This window comes from Carassius carassius, chromosome 14 (genome assembly GCF_963082965.1).
Source record: "Carassius carassius chromosome 14, fCarCar2.1, whole genome shotgun sequence".
Taxonomy (NCBI): Eukaryota; Metazoa; Chordata; class Actinopteri; order Cypriniformes; family Cyprinidae; genus Carassius; species Carassius carassius.
In genome coordinates, this window is record NC_081768.1 from 34,127,189 (window position 1) to 34,146,570 (window position 19,382).

Genomic DNA, 19,382 nt, shown 5'->3' on the forward strand with positions numbered 1-19,382 from the left:
ATTTACACAACAACAGAGTTTTGAGGGTCTGAAATGCAGAAGAAACAATTGTCTGTGTTTTTTACTACACTGTTGTCGTGTAAATGTATGTGAGTGTGGACTCACTGTGGAATAAAAACAGCTTGCCTGAAGGTGACAAACAAGCATGCTTCTCCAATACACTCCTAAAAGGGAGGCGGGGGAGGGGGGGTTGGTAGCGTTTGCAGACTGGCCTTCCAAGGGCACAGAGGAGAATCTTGGTTAATAAATTTGTTAATAATCTTTGCCTCGCCAATGTGTTACATTTGACGGCTGCAGTCGGGGAAAATGAAAAAAAAAAAAACACTGTAGTTAAAATATTTATTATTCACAGATGAAAATTTAGTAGGCCTACTTATGAAGTTATGTGCGTATCTTAGAACAAATTCAAGCAGGGTAAATGTCAGGCCTATGAGTCTGTGCTTATATTTTCTCTAAGGTACACAGTATTACACCATATTTTAGATTTGAAACATTTAACAGGTGTGCAGTATTATTTAAATAATATGAATTATGTGTTCAATTATCCTAAAGAAATGGTGGTCTACTTTTCATCGGAGCATTAAAAGTGGTAGCCTATTTTAGTGAGCTAGGCTTCATACATGGATCTATATGCAATATGTCAATATTCTCCCATATTAGACCTATATTTGTCACAAGTACATTTTAATTTAAAACAGCACACACTTTGCTATTCGTTACCTTTCCTTTTACTTTTACATAAATACTTTGGAAAAAAATATCTGTTTGTACACTGATTAAGAAGTTCTTGTGTTTTTTTTATGAATTATTTCCTTTATTTTAGTAAAACGTGAAGCACTGTATAATTTTGCTCCCATTATTTAGGCCTAACTAAAACAAGAAACGAATAAATTAAACCTTGCCACGATTTAGCTACATCATTCAAACTGAAAAGTTCTCTCATTGTAATTAACAAAGTGCACACAATGTAAAAAAAGAGCTTCATTAATTGACAACTTCAGGAATTTTAAAGGGAGCCGCCTTTAATTGCTCTTTTACAGTTTAAGTAAAACTCGAAAAAAAAATTGCAGCTGCATTTAATTGCAGGATTGTTTACGATTCTTTAAAATATCAAAGTGCAAGATTTGCATGGTGTGCCTGATGCTTACTGTCTCTTTGCACCACCTGGTGGTAGTTTCATTAATGACTTTAACATGCAACTGACTTAAGTTAATTCCATGGTCCTGCGGCGGTGGTACACACGGCAGTAATAGAAATTGTGGTTGGCCACCTACTGTACTTTACAATAAATTTCTCTTTTCTCACGCCACTGCCAGGCAGTGGGCTACCGGGGGGTACACTGAAGTCAAGATCGTTAGCATTGCATCTATTCGAGACTTTGGAAATGGGGGAAGAACACGTTCTCTTTCATACAGTTTATTAAGTTCTCTTCTTCAAAATAATGAAATTGTGTGTTTGTTGCCCAGGGGCACCATAAGGTCCTACTATACTAATTATAAACTTCTCAAAATGAGAGGACTAAAATGTTTACTTTTAAGAGTAGATTTAAAGGTGGTGACTTTTACTTTGATTCAAGTATATTTCTAAAAAAAAAAACCTTTTACTTTGTTTTAATGCAATACATGTTAAGAAAGGCATAATTTGTTCCAAGTTGGCCATACAATCTGAATTGGTTTGCAAATCAGTTTGAATGATCTGTTTTCCTGCACACACTGAACCGTTTGAAGTGGTTTCTCACTGGTAACAGAAATTTTAAGGACATAGGGAATAAAGAGTCCTGGATGAAGTCAACAAAGTAAATCTGCAAACGCATCCTATTGTTTGCCATCAATGAAAGTCTTTTATCAGTTGAACACCTGCTTGTGCTGTCTGTGAACAATTCCATAGGTATACATACAATTTCAATTCATAAATGTAATACATTTTTACAAACAAATGCTTAAAAAACTAAAGATTATTACTAAAAGTGCAAAATACCACTACTATTAGAGCTAATATTGTAGCTCAGACAGAACAAATTATTTCTGTATTATTGGACTAAGTTACAAAGTCATAATTGTTCTAACCCTGCTAGGTTTTTATTAGAGGAACAATGGAAATTCCAGAGAAGAGATGGAAATAAAAGAAAGAGTAGGAAGACTTCAATAGGTAAGAGAGCTCAGGAAATAGGAGTGAATGATATTAAGATTGCACCAGTAATTATTTGGCCTCCAGTCGCTCCATGGTTGCTGCCAGTTCTTAAAGTGGACCTTAGTATTTTAGATTAAATAAAGAAAGATGAAAGTAATGCTGTGGTTATGGTTTATAATCATTTAAAGATAATCTGGTCAGATTATGTTCAGATATTTACATATAGTTCAATGAATTACAGAAGTAGGAAAACAGCAATAAGATTAAGTATTCCTTAGTTGAATTTAATGAATGGAAAATAAATATCAGATAATATGTCAGTCATTACTGCAGAGCGTTTGGCTATTTTATTGGCCTTGGAGTGGGTGGAGGAAAATGGACTGGGGAAAGGAGCCCTTTGTTCAGACTATCCAGATGACCTGAGGAGGGCAGTAATATGCCGGTGATGCAAATTCTATAAGAAGAAGGAGAATATAACACTTTTCAGACCGATCCCAATATGACTTGAAGCCAGGGGCGTTGCCATCTTTTTCAGAAGTGAGGGGGACAGAAATTCAACACACACACACACACACACACACACACACACACACACACACACACACACACACACACACACACACACACACACACACACACACACACAAACACACACACATACACACACACACACACACACACACACACACACACACACACAGACAAGTCAACAGTTTTTGAACAGTAAGATTTTTAATGTTTATTAAAGAAGTCTCTTCTGCTCCCCAAGCCTGCATTTATTTGATCCAAAGTACAGCAAAAGCAGTAATATTGTGAAATATTTTTACTATTTAAAATAACTGTTTTCTATTTGAATATATTCTAAAATGTAATTTATTCCTGTGATCAAAGGTGACTTTTCAGCATCATTACTCCAGTCTTCAGTGTCACATCCTTCAGAAATCATTCTAATATGATGATTTGCTGATTATCAATATTTAAAACAGACGAGTAAGTTTTTTTCCCAGTATTCTTCGATTGAATAGAAAGATCCAAAGATCAACATTTATGTGAAATAAAAAGCCTTTGCAACATTATACACTATATCATTCAAAAGCTTAGTCTGTATAATTTTTTTATTTTTTGGCAAAGAAATTATAGAAATTAATACTTTTATTTAGCAAGGATTCTTTAAATTGACCAATAGTGATAATAAAGACGTCATTTTACAAAATATTTATGTTTCAGATAAATGCTGTTCTTCTGACCCTTTTATTCATCAAAGAAACCTGTAAAAAAATATATATATACTCAGCTGTTTTCAACATAATAATAAGTGGGGTTTTTTGCTGTTGTTGTTTGTTTGGTTTGAGCATCAAATCAGAATATCAGAATTATTTCTGAAAGATTGTGTGACTGGAGTAATTATGCTAAAAATTCAGCTTTAAAATCTCAATAAATTACACTTTCAAATAGAAAAGTTATTTTACATAGGCTAGTGAAAATATTTCAAAATGTTACTGTTTTGCTGTAATTTGGATCTAATAAATTCAGGCTTGGTGAACAGAACAGACTTCTTTAATAAACATTAACAAGCTTCTGTTCAAAAACTGTTTACTGGTAGTGGATGCTATAGGCAACTAAAATTTTTCTCTCATTTGTAGCTTTTAATAGGCTTAGAAATCTACTACAAACACTTTTTTTAATCACATAATAAGGCAGAATACTGTAATAAATGCTATGTCAATTAGCACTGCATTGTTCATATACTTAATTTATCACCTGCTGGAGATGACTTGAAAAACCATATATTGTCGCAATCGTATGTCTAATATCTTTGTGTTTCCAAAGGTTTCTGTTATTCTGTGTAAACAACTGTTTTCATACAGTGATAGCTGGATGCTGTTGTCCATATTAGGAGTTTCCTGGTATGACTTTCTGTGCGAGAGCGCCCTCCGGCGTCGAGTATGAATGAAACACACACTGCAGGAGAGTTTATCTCGCATCTCGCCTTCTGGGTGACTGGGTCCAAATAAAACATAAGATCATGCGAAGACTTTCCTGTCTCATTGAGTTTGAATCTATATTTATTCACACCAGCTCTTGAAAACCTCTATGCGAACACACTTGACCGAAAAAGTGCGTGGGACGAATTAATCTAATTAATCCCGCGTAATCTACGGACCTGCTTGAAGCAGTGCATGATGGTTATAAATTTAGTTTGACTTGAACCAGCGCCAATGCCATGTCACTGTCACATCAAAGTACCGCGAGAGTGCCGCCGCAGTTTCTTCAGAGTGACTGCAGGAGAACTTGAATGCACAGCTGTTTTTCGAGTGGCCAGCTTCACCGAATGACAACGATCACATGTGTTTCGGGTTCATTCGTACATTTTCATTTCAAATAATGGCCACAAATCTGTATTTTTAAAATGGTAAAAGCTTTTTTTACTGTAGTCTCACTTTTGTATTGAGTCACGTTTATCATACAATACTGATAAAAGCATATACACCCCCACTTTATTAGCATTTAAATAGTATATGACTATGATGAACTTTATTCTTGAAAATGTGATGCTGTATTAAGCAGTATATAAAAACTGTTTCTGTTGCTCATGAAAATGTTTCTAAAACATCTGTATATCTGACAAATATTGCATTTAATTCACTTCATCTGTGATAAAGAATGCAAATGTTGCGTGAATTTCACTAACAGGAGAAGAAGGAGTCCGGCTTCACGTGTCTGTTTTCAACTCCACCCCCGACTGCAAGTGGATACTCTCGTTGACCGTAGCTGTGCTTCAAGTCGAACACACCTAATGTCTTGTCATGTGGTTCTCAGTTCTGTTTGCCCATTGGTTGGATTGTGTAATGTGTTATGCATTTGTTTGTTATAAATAGCCTTCATGTTGCCATTGTTCTTTGTCATGCAGCACATGTTGGGATTAGGGGTAATGAGATGGCAGACAGGCTGGCTAAAATGGCAATAATGAAAGAGAATACAGAAATGCAGGTTAATGTAAGTAAAGCAGAGGTGAAATACATAGTATGGAAGAAAATCAATAAAAGGTGGCAAGAGAGGTGGGAAAGAGAAAGGGAGGCATTTACAGTATATCAAAATCAGAGAAATGTTAAAGAGGAAAGGGTGGAAATTCTAAATAGGAGAGAAGACACTGTGGTGACTAAGTTAAGGTTGAGTGAAGATTATTGTTTACTGAATAAAACACTAAAGATGATAGGGAAGCACCAGACAGGGTTGTGTGAGGGATGTCGAGAAGAGGACTCAGTGGAGCACATAATCATGACTAAAAGATAGAAAACACATAGGCAGGTAATGAAGTATAAATTAAAGGAGATTGGGGTGCAGGAGATCACATTACAAGGGATACCAAGCACAGTAAATACGGCACAGAGTAGAATATTGATTACTTTTTTAAAGGAAACGGGTTTTTGGCAGGATTTGATGCATGATGTGTGTGTGGATATTAATGTTAGGGGACAATGTGAGTGATGTGTACATTTTAATTGGAAAAGGGAATAGATAACCTATTATCTGATCCACACTCCGGAGCAGAAGGGGCGGTAATGCATCAATAAGCTGGATGCCAAACGCCTTTAAACTGGAAAGAAGAATTGTTCTTTGTCGTGTATTGATGTTGTAATCTCCTGTTGGGGATTTAAATCTGTTAATGGCTAGTCTAGTCTGTTCAAGTCAAGTCAGGTCTTCATTTGTTTGTATTTTGGATAATGTTTGGATCGCTTTGTTTAAATAAAACTGTACATACGCCCGCCTTCAGTGGACTATGATTACAATCAGTGTGTGGTAGAAAATTAGTGTGGTATTTTATTTTAGAGGGACTTGCTGTTTGGTAATTTCTTTATTTGCTTGTGTTGATGATTTGTTTTTGTTACCTAAGTCCTTCTGTTTTTTTTGTCAAGTTTGCAAGTAAGCGTCTTTATTTGATATTCTTGTAAATAGTGAGAATATGATACAGTAGGTAGACATTCAAAAGGCCCCTTTTACCGCCGCCCGTCTGTAAAGTGCATTTGCAGCTTTTGACCGCTGAGTGGCGCTTTAACCACAAGTTATCAAACAAGCGCATCACAGCATATTTTCACAAATAGACGTCAGTTTTGCCTCACTGATGTGTTACATTTGATGGCTTCAGTCACGGAAAATGAAAGAAAAACACTATAGTGTTTAATATGTAATATTCAAAGATGAAAGTTTGGTACTTATGAAGTTATGTGCACTTCTTAGAACGAAATCAAGCAGGATAAATGTCAAGGCTGTGCCTGAGTCTGTGCTTATATTTTCTCTAAGCTACATGGTAAAATATGTACATGGTACATATTTTAGATTTGACACATTTAAAAGGTGTGCAGTATTATTTATATTATATGAATTATGTGTTATATTATTCAAAATAAATTTTGGTTTACATTGCATCGGAGCATTAAAAGTGGTAGCCCATTTTAGGGTGGTATATATGGAAGCATATGGGTAGCAATATTCAGTTTGGAATGCAATATGTAAAATGGCAATGCATTTCTGTATTTACATTTAGATTTTCCAATACATTTGTGCAACGTTTGGTGCAAAATAAAAATGAAAATTAAATTACATAATTTTCATTTGCCATTTCATACACTAGTTTTAATATGTAAAATGAGTACTAATTTTAACGCTTTATAAGTTGCAAAATTAAAATGAAAATGTATTACAGAAATGATTAGATATGTGTAACATGTTCAAGCAAAAACTGTGGCACAATTATCATTCAAATGCTATTTTTCTTAATTGCATTAACACTCACAGTAAAGACACTTACGATTGCATTTTCATTCAGTGTCCTGCAATGAATGTAGCAAAATTCAATGTGCACATTGAAAATGCATTCCGAGCCGATCACGTGTCCGCCCCCTCCCGCCATGTCAATCACAGCGTGAACAAGGCGGGGCTTGCAGAAGGTCAAGAGACTCAATACTCAAGAAGAGGATTCAAGTGAGAGAACATGGACAAGACTGTAGGTCCGTGTATGTTTTGATCATTTTGGTTTATGGCTTCAATTTTCAAATCGCTCCACCTTCAGCTCGGTCTTTTCATTCTTTCAGACAGAATAAGATTCAGTGCGAGTGCGGCACTGTAATGTCTGAAACCCCCGCTCACGGTTAATTAGCATAATATTTGAATCAGATGTAGCTGGGTACATAATTCGTGCTGCTGCCACCTGCAAGACACCCCTTTAAATTATTACTAGGTTATAGTATTGTGTGAATATTGTCCCACTGATAAATACAGTGCAAATAGTTCCGTCTTCCTTGGATAACAGTGAAGTGGAAATAAATACAGTTAAATTTATTATATAAAATTAAATAGGATTTTTTGGGAAGGTAAGTCTGGACAGTCATACAGCAACACTAGTCAGACGAGTCTGAAGATCTGAGCTGAATTTGGTGAAACATTAAAGTTCTAGTCTGTGTCAATTACTCTCATAATAAATAATAATAATAATAATAATGTTACCCGTATTTTTCAGACTATAAGTCGCACCTAAGTATAAGTTGTATCAGTCCAAAAATATGTCATTATGAGGAAATTAAAACATATATAAGTCGCATTTATTCAGAACCAAGAGAAAACATTACCATCTACGCCCTCTCGCTGCTGTAGACAGTAATGTTTTCTCTTGATTCATTTCTCTTGGTTCATGTCAAATTAATTTTGATAAATAAGTCGCACCTGACTGTAAGTCACAGGACCAGCCAAACTATGAAAAGAGTGCGACTTATAGTCCAGAAAATACGGTAAATACATGTTGTCTTTCTCAAGCCCAACAAAGAAGACTAAAAAGAGAAACATCATTCAATTTGGTATGTAATAAAACTAATATTACTAATTTATTTAAGAAATGTAACTATATTAATTTTCACAATTATTTATTAATGTCACACACACATACCTAGTGCCTTATGACGTAAAAGATGAGAGTGGTAAATGTTACAGACATGGAACTGTTCCGTCTATTATTGATTTTTATTTCCACTTCACTTTTATCCAAAGAGACAGAACTATTTGCACTGTATTTATCAGTGGGACAATTTTCACACAATACTATAACCTAGAAATAATTTAAAGGGGTGACTTGCAGGTCGCAGAATTATGTGCCCAGCTACATCTGATTCAGATATTATGCTAATTAACAGTGAGCAGTGGTTTCAGACATTACAGTGCCACACTCGCACTGACTCTTATTCTGCCTGAAAGAAAGAAAAGCAATTCGACCAATCAGATGAAAGCAGCGTTTCAGCTCTGCCCACAAGTGCGAATGAAATATTGAAGCCATAAACCGAAATGATCAAAACGTACATGGACCAACAGTCTTGTCCATGTTCTCTCACTTGAATCCTCTTCTTGAGTCTTGAGTCTCTTGACCTTCTGCAAGCCCCGCCTTGTTCACGCTGTGATTGACATGGCGGGAGGGGGCGGACACGTGATCGGCTCGGAATGCATTTTCAATGTGCACATTAAATTTTGCTACATTCATTGCGGGACATTGAATGAAAATGCAATCGTAAGTGTATTGACTGTGAGTGTTAATGCAATTAAGAAAAATAGCATTTGAATGATAATTTTGCCACAGTTTTTGCTTGAACAAACATATGTTACACATATCTAATCATTTCTGTAATACATTTTAATTTTAATTTTGCAACTTATAAAGCGTTAAAATTTGTATTCATTTTACATATTAAAACTAGTGTGTGAAATGGCGAATGAAAATTATGTAATTTAATTTTCGTTTTGCACCAAACGTTGCACAAATGTATTGGAAAATGTAAATGTAAATACAGAAATGCATTGCCATTTTACATATTGCATTGTCATTTTGCATATTACATTCCAAATTGAATATTGCTACCCATATGCTTCCATAGGTATAGGCTACATGGATTAATATGCAATGTCAATATTTTCATATATTATGCCTATATTTTAATTTATATTTTAAAATTCCTTTAATAAAACAACATGCATTTTTGTTATACGTTACCTATCCTTTATTTTGACAGATAACTTCTTAGAAAAAGACATTTGTCTGTAAACTGATTAAGAAATTGTTGCATGTTTAAACGTGAAGCACTGCATAATTTCGTTCACATTATTTATGCCTAATTAGCCTAAAACAAGAAACGAATAAATTAAACCTGCACGATTTAGCTAAATCTTTTAAACTCTAAAGAATGGATGGATTAAAACTGCAGCTCCGCAGTGAGTCAGTGTCCTGAACGGAGGACAGAGCAAGTGTAAATATATTTTCTAGTTTATATTTCCATCTCATTATGCCGCAGGTTTAGGTTTTTTTTTTTCTTATATAACTTATTTGTAAATAGAGCAGATACCGTCTGTGTCTACACCGGACGCGAGAGTTGTCATCCGAGCCCCACTGCGCTAAAAGTGTGTCTAAACTTGATGACATCACACTACAGTGTCAAATCATCTGAACGCAGTGTCAGAACATTTCTTCATAAAAAGAACGAGCATCAGTTCCCTGATGGGGATCTTGTCCAGTGTATCCATCACTGGGTCTTGTTGTCTTTTGTCGGATCGCACCACTCGTGTCCGGTGTAGACCTGCGTTTTTTAATGGGTTATGTTACAGCCCTGCTTGTTTTTATTAAATGTCTGTATTGACTGCATGGTCATATCATCGTATTATTTACTGCCATGCGCCTACAAAAAAGTAACGCTTGGCGAGCCGAGCAACGAGCATTGCTGCAGGTTGCTTTTGGCGACTATACTGTGTTGTGCTGCTGCGGTCATCATTTCGTCGGGTGAAACATCTCTCTCACTCGGCAGCAGAGTCTGTGAGCAGCAACAACTTCTCCTCCGCGCTCAGAGCATCAGCTCCACGCTCACTGATGCCAGAAACACTGCCGCCTTCACTCCCTGCATTAAGTATTTCAGTATGTTTGAAATGTTATGTTCATAACGTAGCCTACAAAAAAATTAAATTATAAAAAATAAAAAATAAATAACAGGAGAGTTTCAAAGTGGCTTAGGCTATTGTGTGTAAACTTTTTTTCCCCATCACATGCCAAACTAATAACATTGTAAGCATTAAATCTTTAATTGCTACTTTCTGCTGTGCAAATTTTGTTTGTGAGGAAAATAACAGTACATTTTTGTCAGTTATTTTATCTAAACAGATTGATGAATTTCTTTAAGATTTCAAAATCAGATAGCTTACTGATAATGTAGTAGCACTGTAAGCAGGGCCGGCTTTGCCGACAGGCGACACAGGCGGCCGCCTGGGGCGCCATCTGCTGGACGGGGCGCAAAAAAAAAAAAAAAAGTTAATTAAATGTATGTATCGTATTATGAAAGCTGCGCACACGCTGTACACTTTTACTGTGCACTGTCCACACACTGCTTGTATTTGTCCATTTCTTTTACTAGATTTACAATCCTAAAAAACGACTGAGTCACTCTGACAGGCAGCTGTCAAACTCAGCTGCTCAGCAACCGGGAGTGGCGCGAAAATATCTGACAGCTGGTTTTAGCGCTTTAAATGATGGGGTAAATGAAAACACGTAATAAAATGAAAACACTATAACTGCTTTTCCTTGAGGTGAGATCTCAATGCTTCTCTATTGTTTTCTACTGTATCCTTCAGGTTGTTGCTTTTAAAGAGTTGTTGTTTGAACATTTAAAATAAAAAATGAATAACTATGGAATAACTGAGGGGTTTCTTTTTCCCCGGGGAGGGGGGTGGGGTGGGGGGTTCTCTCGCCTTGGGCACCAAATAACCTAGAGCCGGCCCTGACTGTAAGATTACATTTGTTTGAATGCATTATTGCTAAAGCGATTGCGTGTGAATGTGCTTAATCTGTTTAAATCATGCCGAAAATAATCAGTAAAAGAAACAGACAAACTCCTTAGCCTTTAACATCCCGCTCGACTTCTTGCAGTCATTATAACCTGATCAAGCCATAGCTAAATATGTTTAACATGAATTCTTGCTGAATATGCATTTATATTACGGGCTGTTGGCATGAATTGTACTCATGATGGAGGCTCTTGGAGCGAGTTGAAAACCACGACGCTCAGACTCTTAATATCCTCTCCTCGCTCCAGTCAGAATCACCCCGCTCCGCTCATCCTCTGCTTGGCAGCGTGTCTCTGGTTGAGCCACTCGGAACTACAGGAGCCTCGAGTGGTGCATCGGTGGATGTTAAAAAGAAAACAGATTTTCATTCAAACAAACCGATGTAAATTACAAATTCGAGTTAATCGATAAAATCGATTTATCACCCAGCCCTACTTGCTTTCATATAATTGAATAAAAAAAAATGCCACTGCGATTAAATGCAGGTGTGTAAAATATGTGCAAGATTTTTTATTGTAAATGTGCAGCATTTATTCTTATTTGTTTTATCTTCATTACAAATCTTGTTTGGTTTTATTTTGGATAATTGCATGTAAAAAATTATTTACGTTGTAATGCATATGTAAAAAGTGAATTAATATTTATATTCAAGTGTTTGTGCAAAAATTATTAATGTGCATTAATGACAGGGCACATTAATATTCAACATTCAACAATCTGTGGATGTTGCATTTCTCTCGTCGGAGAGAGTCAGCTCTGTGAATTTCATCTTGCAGCTGACAAGAAAACATTTGTTTATTAATAAATAATTAAAATGTCTAATTTTTCACAATTATTAGGCTACTTCTGCATGTGCTTTGTGGCAAACTTAATGCATGTGCTTGAGTGCGGCATATATTAAGACTTGATTATGTAAATTTAATATAAACCTCTGATTAGTTGAATATAACAAATGAACGACTAGAACTAGAAAAATCTTACGTGGGGGCAGACCATTTTTTAGTCTATAACCAAAACAACAGTATAAACCTGTTCAGCAAGTTTGAAAGCCTCATAAGACACTGTCCATATGAAAGAGCAAGAGATTCACACCTTTATCTCGACCCCCATAAGCCATACATAACATAAACCTTCAGTTGTTATGCTCTAAAATCCAATGCCATTTGTAATTTCACAGTATTTTCAACTCCTAAATCACTAACTTTTAAAGTCACAATTCTATAATGGTCAAATTTACTCAGGCCGATGGTATTTTTTAATGACATTTATTTATTTATTTTTGAATAATTGTAGCCTACCTAAAAGGTGAAGCAAAACAAATATTTGGATCGTCCCTTATTTTTTCCCTTATTTTCTTAAAGGAACACTCCACCGTTTTTTGAAATAGGGCTTATTCACATTATTTCCTACATTTAGATAGGTGGGCAAATGCATTTTTGCGTCAGTGCATGCATTGTTTTAGTTTGACTGGGTCGGCGTTAGCTTAGCTTAGCACAATGAATGGAATCCTTTGTTGCCAGCTAGCATGGCCTGAGTAAAAGTGATCAAAAAAATTTAAAAAACCCACCTAATTACTTCTTGTGGCCTGCGTATTCACAACCAGTACAAATAGCGATCCAGATTAACACTAGGCGATTTCCTAGGCAGATATTGACTTGGGACTATATTATGGGGAAGCACAGGCGAAGCACTGCTACTTCGGTGCAGAGATATCACGCAACACATGAAATCCCACGACTTCCGTCAACATTCCGGCGTGAATAGTAGCTGCCTGGCTATTTTACTTACAGTACACGAATGGCGATGAACATGGCTGATTTTGAGAGAGACGAAGAGGGTGACTTCTCAGACAGTCAAGAACCAGAACCATACCTATTTGAACCAGAGTTTACAGAAGACGAGCTGCGTGCTTTGGAAATAGAACGACAGGAGGAGGAGGTTGCGATCGCTCGTGATGAGAGCAAACATGAACTGGTGGTGTGAATGTGGGGGAATATGCCAATCTATGCCGACGGAAATAGAGTGTCTATGCTGTAGAGAGTGGGACATGTTTTTGCCATTGATGACCCGGCTCAACACGTCAGATCAAGATGAGCGTGCCCGAAGTTGTGTCACATCTACAGCGGATTTCACGGCGCTGATCCATTCTGCAGTACTCGATTTTTTTTCCGGTGTGACAAAGTGAACTGGAAAAAACGCCCCACGACGAATGGACCAAATGGACAGCTGTCCACAGAGTTAGTGATTATTTTAATCATGACGCATGTATAGATCGACCCATATTATAGCTGTATTCACATAGAGTTGATGTTTTCACAGGCAATATAGGTTATATAGGAAGAGAAATAAAAGACAACTTACATGTGCACTTTGTTCTTCCTGTGTTTTCAAAGTAGTCCTCTGGTTCAAAATGTTCTTCGCAAACACGATACTGCTTTATTTTGTTGAGAAGCGTTGAACTACAGATCTCCAGAGCTGCTAGCCATTTATTTCTCAGTTCCACATTAGATGGAACTCTGTGAAACATTACATTCGTGTATGTCCTTTGCTTGTTCTCACAACCTTTTGCTATGCAGGTAATAACCATGTTTGCTGTAACTTCTCAAAATAAATCATCCAAAAGCGAAGACACTCGGTGCAGGTCACGCCGGTATGTTCTTCTTATTCTGTTTTTTTTTGACGCGTTGCACGCCTCTATGTTGACGGAATTCGTGGGATTTCATGTGTTGCGTGATATCTCTGCACCGAAGTAGCAGTGCTTCGCCTGTGCTTCCCCAAAATATAGTCCCAAGTCAATATCTGCCTAGGAAATCGCCTAGTGTTAATCTGGATCGCTATTTGTACTCGTTGTGAATACGCAGGCCACAAGAAGTTATTAGGTGGGTTTTTTTATTTTTTTTGATCACTTTTACTCAGGCCATGCTAGCTGGCAACAAAGGATTCCATTCATTGTGCTAAGCTAAGCTAACGCCGACCCAGTCAAACTAAAACAATGCATGCACTGACACAAAAATGCATTTGCCCACCTATCTAAATGTAGGAAATAATGTGAATAAGCCCTATTTCAAAAAACGGTGGAGTGTTCCTTTAAAGAATAAACACTTATTTTCTACAAGAATAAACATGATAACATATTACTAATTCATAGAAATAATTTAAGCAGTTAAAACCTATTTTTAAACTTGACTTTAAATACTATTAAACTAACTTTAAAATCTCAAGGAGGTTATAAATTAAAAAGGATAAAATGTCAATGCATGTTAAATAGCCTAAATGAACTTGTGTTAACATAACAATATAATTAGAACTAACAATATAATTCAATTTTTTTAAATGAACAATTCCTGTATAAAATGGGACAGCAACCTTTATATCAAACATTTTTAAGTCGTCCACAGCTGAGCATCGCAGGAGGCGGATGTGCGCCAGAGCACGCGAAGTGAATATGCTGCACAAAGTCATTCTCAGATGTTAGTGAATTACAGTTATCCCCATTTAGGTTTTCCACCTACTGTAGTTCTTTTCCACCACAGAGGCTGTAGGAACTGGGTTCCTTTTATGTTCGACTGTAAATTATTTTTCTCCTGTTTTTGGTGCAGTAAAGACGTCAGGCTCCTGTCCTTTATTTCTACACAGGTTATTCAGTGTTTGTAGGTTTAGTCAGCACAACCACCCTATAAGGATAAAAATACACAGGAAATCTGAACTCCCTACGCCATTTTGATTTATGTTAAAAACCTACTTTTTCTAACTCCTCCTCAACTGTTAGTCTGATTTTCACCAAAACTGTGCTGACAAAAAAAATATGGATTTCTTGTCATGAAATGAAATGAATATATATATATATATGCCTTATATTTATTTACTGTTTAATAACAATACCATGCATATGATCCTTTGTGTAAATGTCTTCTTTACATTTTTGATGAGTACTAATGTTGTCTTGACTTCAATCAAGTAATGTTGACTAAACATTACTTAAAATTTTGCATTTTGGCCCTGTCACTTATGAGGTAATTTAAGTAATTTACCTTCAAAATGCATAAACTTAAGATTTCAAGTGTTGTGAGCTCAAAATCATGAGTAATCCTTTGGAAAAACTCAACGTCACTCTGTTCTTCCTTTAATGTGGCTGGCCATGGGAGGAATTCTGCCTAGCAACAATAGAACAAAAGCACTGATTGGTGGATTACAAAATTCGTCCTTTTGGCCTGTTTGATGAACTACATTTCAAGAGGAAGTTTATTTTCGTGTACTATGTTTGGTGAGTAAAATTAAGTAGATATAAAGTTGTTTTGCATGATTTCTACTAGTGAAATATGTTAATTTAAATCCTTGTGGTACGTGATTTTGAGATGGTATGATTATTGAAATGACAACTTAAGTATTTGATGAAGTGGCCCAATCATTTTCCTTTGAGAGAAAGAACATGGCAGCTAACGTTACTGCTTAACTCATTAGACCCATTCACTGAAAACCCTAATAAGTTGACTGAACTAAATTGATTGAGTAAACTCGTTGCCTCAATTTAATTGAGTAATGGAGTCTCCCAAAACTTACATATTTAAGTTTATTTAACTTGACGGTTTTGTAGACTGTACACTGAAAACCCTAATAAGTTGACTGAACTAAATTGATTGAGTAAACTCGTTGCCTCAATTTAATTGAGTAATGGAGTCTCCCAAAACTTACATATTGAAGTTTATTTAACTTGACAGTTTTGTAGACTGTACTTAAATCACTCAGTTCACCAAACTTGGTGCTTATTTAATGTACTTAAATGATTATGTTCACTTAACTTGGTATTAATTTCAAGTGTACTTATATATTTAAGTTAACTCAACATGTAAATTTAACTGAAAATGATGTTCTTATTTTTGACCGCACACTTTTTGCACACTGAAGTAAAACAAATAACAGCATATTTAATCTTTGACCTTTTGACAAAATTTCACAATATTTATGAAAATACAGTAAACCCTGTACTGCACTGTAAAAAAAAAAAAAGTTGCGTCAACTTAAAAAAATAAGGCAACTTATCGCAAGCGCTTTTTTGAGTAAACTTAACAAACGAGAACTAAAGTCCACCCAACTTGAAATAACTTAATATCACAAGTTGTCACAACATAAATAGTCATGTTAACCTAAAAATATCAGAACAAAAACATTTTTTGTTTACTGAACACAAGGCCTATTATCTACATTGACTTGACGTTTTTATCCAAAGCGACTTACAATTGCTATATATGTGTCAGAGGTCGCACACCTCTGGAGCAACAAGAGGTTAAGTGTCTTGCTCAGAGACACAATGGTGTTTCACAGTGGATTTGAACCCAGGTCTCTCACACCAAAGGCATGTGTCTTATCCACTGTGCCATCTATAAGCATACACAATTTTTTATATTATTCAAATAGTCTAAATAAATAAAACACCATAACACGGGTCAAATAACTTTTTCAATTATTGAAAGTTTGTGTCCAAAGCACAAGGACATACCAAGTCTTGTATATTAGCTTCTTTACTCAATGCATTTTACACTGAACTCAACACATGGTACATAATGCATGTCAAATAAATCCAGTGTTAATTATACCTTCATACGTTTGCAGTCTTGTGGCATGAAGTCACATGTATTTAACATTTTTGTTTGTTTTTAAAGGAACTATTACATGAAAATTACTATATTGCGTATTTTAACATCAACATAATCTACTGGGCAAAGTTACGTCCAGTGGACGTCTTTTTAAATCTTTGCAGACGTTGAAAAGATGTCCACTGAGGAGACAGAATGTTTTTATGACGTATTTTTTAAAATGTTTTTTATGTCTTCTGTACGTCCGATATAGACGTTCACAGATCCTCCTTACAAGGTTCTGTGACTTTATTTCTGTCAGACATCTAGAGAAGCTCTTATTGAGAATTAACAGAGGTTTAAATGCTGATACTTGATTCATTTGAAGTCACCATTGTGGTGGAAAGTGTTTGGTTTAGTTGGGATCTTGGTCCAGTTACTTCTTGTGTTAGCTTGTCTCTTGCTGTTATAACAGTGTATTTTAAAACGCTGTTTTTGTGGCGAAGAAAGACAAAATTTAAAATAGCTCAGGTGTTATCAGCTCTTTGTTGGTGTTGGCTTGTCTCTTGCTGCTGTAACTTGTGTGTTGTAAAACACTGTTATTGTGGCAAAGAGAGTTGAGATCAAACATACACATCTTGCTTGTAATAGTGACAAATTATAGTAAAATAAAATGTTGATGTATTGTTGCAACTATGGATTTACTTTTATGGATAGAAACCTTGTAGATAAAATAATGTACACAAGAAGTAACTGGACCAAGATCCCAACTAAACGAAACACTTTCCACCACAATGGTGACTTCAAATGAATCAAATATCAACATTTAGACCTCTGAGTGATTTAAGTACAGTCTACAAAACCGTCAAGATAAATAAACTTAAATATGTAAGTTTTGGGAGACTCCATTATTCAATTAAATTGAGGCAACGAGTTTACTCAATCGATTTAGTTCAGTCAACTTATTAGGGTTTTCAGTGTAGACTGTAGCCTAAGACTATCCTACGTTTTGAAATTAACTCACTGTAAATGTTTTAATATTTTTTAAAGATGTTACAATGTTATATCATAATATTATTGTTGTTTTACTTCCTCCTTTTATCTCATTTTACTATTACATTCATTTCGCAATCCGTCCCTTTGCGCCACCTGGCGGTAGTTTCACGAATGATTTTAACACGCGACTGAATTACAGTTATCCCCATTTAGGTTTTCCACCTACTGTAGTTCTTTTCCACCACAGAGGCTGCAGGAACTGGGTTCCTTTTATGTTCGACTGTAAATTATTTTTCTCCTGTTTTTGGTGCAGTAAAGACGTCAGGCTCCTGTCCTTTATTTCTACACAGGTTATTCAGTGTTTGTAGGTTTAGTCAGCACAACCACCCTATAAGGATAAAAATACACAGGAAATCTGAACTCCCTACGCCATTTTGATTTATGTTAAAAACCTACTTTTTCTAACTCCTCCTCAACTGTTAGTCTGATTTTCACCAAAACTGTGCTGACAAAAAAAATATGGATTTCTTGTCATGAAATGAAATGAAACAGTTTGCATACAGCGCTGCTACAAATTTTAGACATAGTGCCAAATTGCATCTCAGGTTGTATCTCTCCAAATATTTGACATATGGACACCAACTTGGTATGTGTCATTGTCACCTCACACTGACCATGCCACATTAATTTGTTAACAGTGCCACCTATTGGTTAAAAGTGATAAGCCAATAAATAATTTTACTAGTGGTTGTATTTATGATTTTTCAGCCATTTTGCCTAAAATATTCCTAAAACGCTTTTAATTACTCATTCCTACAGTTGGTCTGAGGCTTTCTTCTGTAGTGCTTGGCCCCATAATTGCTGCTAGCAGCCATATTTAGTTATTTGATGCTATAAAAATGGGATGTAGCATTATGATTGTAATCTTGCGATTTGGTATGCAAGAGTTTGGGCAGGACTTTGATACTGCAGCTCCACCTCACGATCACTACTGCACAGTTTATGGCTCCAAATGATGCCTTTTTCGCAAGATGACAATGGCCATACTGAGAATGTTTAGGCTTCACTTTTCTATAGCAGAAGGAAGTGGAGATGCATCATCCATCTTTTTTACAGTCTATGTTTTTTTAAGCCATGTCAAGTTTAAACCAATATCAGTGTGATAGACAATCAAAAACAAACACTTTTTTTTTCAGAGGTATGAGCTGTCAAGGCTCCACCCTATTCTGGAAAAGTGGGCAGGGAGCAGCAGCTCACTTGCATTTAAAGATACATGCATAAAAACGTGCGTGTCTGTTTCCACTCAAAATTTTTTAAATGATATAATAATTTATCTGAAATTTCAGACACATTCTGTGGACAGATGAGACTTAAATTTAAAGGGCCCTTTCTACAAGATATAATATAAGTAGTGATGAAAAAACACATCTATTAAAATAGACACGCATATGGTAGCAGTTCTTTTTTCCATCACTTACTTTAGATTAGGGTCGTAACATCATGAATGATGTCTGCCACACATTTTTTCAGCACAATCTCTGCTTACAGATCATTACCTGTGTGATTCTGGCCAAATCACCACACGTAAATTTGTCCTCTGGTTAAAGAAAACTGTAGCATTTGAAACATTTAAAACTTATGTGTGTAAAGGTTACACAACTGAGGTTTAGTTAGTGTAATACTGTTTAAAAAAGTTTCAAAATGTTGATTTTGTACATTATTTTCTTAACTCTACAGACCACAATGTAAACATCATTCATGACCCTTTGTGTTTAATTAAAAAGGAAGAATGATTAGTGATTGTCTCTAGTTAAC

At 35.7% G+C, this 19,382-nt stretch overlaps 1 protein-coding gene across 3 annotated transcripts in view; it reads right to left on the reverse strand.

Annotated features, from left to right (window-relative positions):
* LOC132157539 (NACHT, LRR and PYD domains-containing protein 12-like) overlaps window positions 1-19,382 on the reverse strand; it is a 137,974-nt gene that overhangs the window by 49,516 nt on the left and 69,076 nt on the right. The gene's annotated exons all lie outside the window — the stretch shown is intronic.